We start from the raw sequence: 1699 nt of genomic DNA, 5'->3' as shown, positions 1-1699 counted from the left end.
ACATATTTCCATTCTAATGCAAACCTATTATTTTGAATATTATGTTACCTTCTGCCCTCCCAATAATGCATTGGAATTAATAATAGACTTTTTGTGACAAAAAAAAAAAAAAAAAAAAAAAAAAAAAGAGAGAAAAAAAAATTGAACAACTCTTGGCTATTTCAAGATAAAATTTCATTACCTACTGCCTTGGAATTATGTCGACTTTTTGGAGAAATTAATACATTTTACTACTCATAATCATCTTATACAACAATGAGCTTTCAACAATAACCTGAAGATAAATTAATAAATAATTTGCAATATTGATAAATATCATAAATATCTTAGCATCATAAGCACCAAATTCAATTTAATAGAAGTATACAATTGAAAGTGATAAATAATAATGATGAATACTAATAACAAATCAATATTGTAATGATAATATAACGAAAAATTAAAAAAAAAGATAAAGATGTTTCATTATTATAATATTAAAATTCAAAGAAAATGCAAAGAAAACCACACATACGCATAAACACACGCACGCACACAAACACATTATAATATACGGTTTAACAAATATTGCTATAAGAATAATATTTTCTTTTTTTTTCATAAAGTAAAATTACAAAAATGCCCACCATCTAATATTAGAATAATACATTTCGTAAATATAATTAATAAAAGTAGTGTAGATAGTTTCTTTATTAATTTAAGTAGTATTGTCAACTCAAATGACGTTTAGAACACAAAGGCGGTGTTGCTACTTGACATTATACATTGTCATTAATCCCCAAAAGTGTGTACAGCATCAATAAAATTGCATTAAATATAAAAAAATAATAATAATTTGTGCACGCGGTTTTGTATATACACTACAAAAGTTATAATCCATTAATTTGTCATGTTATTTTCAATACTTTTGACATTTATTATTTAACAATTATATAGCTCACAGGTATAGGGAATATTGGCTATGGGTATTATTATTATATATATATATATATATATATATAGAGAGAGAGAGAGAGAGAGAGAGAGAGAGGGGGAGGGAGAGAGAGAAATGATCAATACATGTAGTTGTGGTCCAAAATTACCGTTTGCAAATGCCTCGCTTTCTGCATAAGTATATCCAAATCTAATAATATATCGGTAAAGATAAACCATATACTTAATTTCAGGTGAAACTAAGTTAAAAAGGCGGAGAGAAGCTGTAAATACTTTGAACCAATTATTAAAGCGTTTAAAAGTCGATCGTTGTATCCAAATCCCCGTTCCTTATTGCGGGGCATAATGCACCGAGTAAGCAGAACAATCGGAACAATCAATGGAAAACGCATATAATCCTGACTTATGTCCCGGGAATACTGAGAATCAGAAAATTAACTACTTTTATATTGCCCACATAGATCGAAAAGTCAAATTGCAGAGAGAAAGAAACGACCGCCCACTCTCTCATCTAGCCGAATGCGCTTTTACCGGAAGTGCGCTGCAATTGCCGATTGCAGTCCCTCCCGAAAATCCAAAGTCACTGCACGGCCCATCGGATGCATTGGCACAAGCGTTCTCCCTAATAATGGCCTGATAGCACCAATAAAAATTGGCTCTACAACCGGATTGACTTTTAAATCCGATTACCGAGCTCTTCAGTATACACACATTTGCGCGCAAACACAGAGCTAAACTCATACAGAGATAGATCGAGCTAGAGTTT

Source organism: Ceratosolen solmsi, unplaced genomic scaffold, assembly GCF_000503995.2.
Source record: "Ceratosolen solmsi marchali unplaced genomic scaffold, CerSol_1.0 scaffold1, whole genome shotgun sequence".
Taxonomy (NCBI): Eukaryota; Metazoa; Arthropoda; class Insecta; order Hymenoptera; family Agaonidae; genus Ceratosolen; species Ceratosolen solmsi.
Note: the sequence above shows the minus strand (reverse complement) of the source record.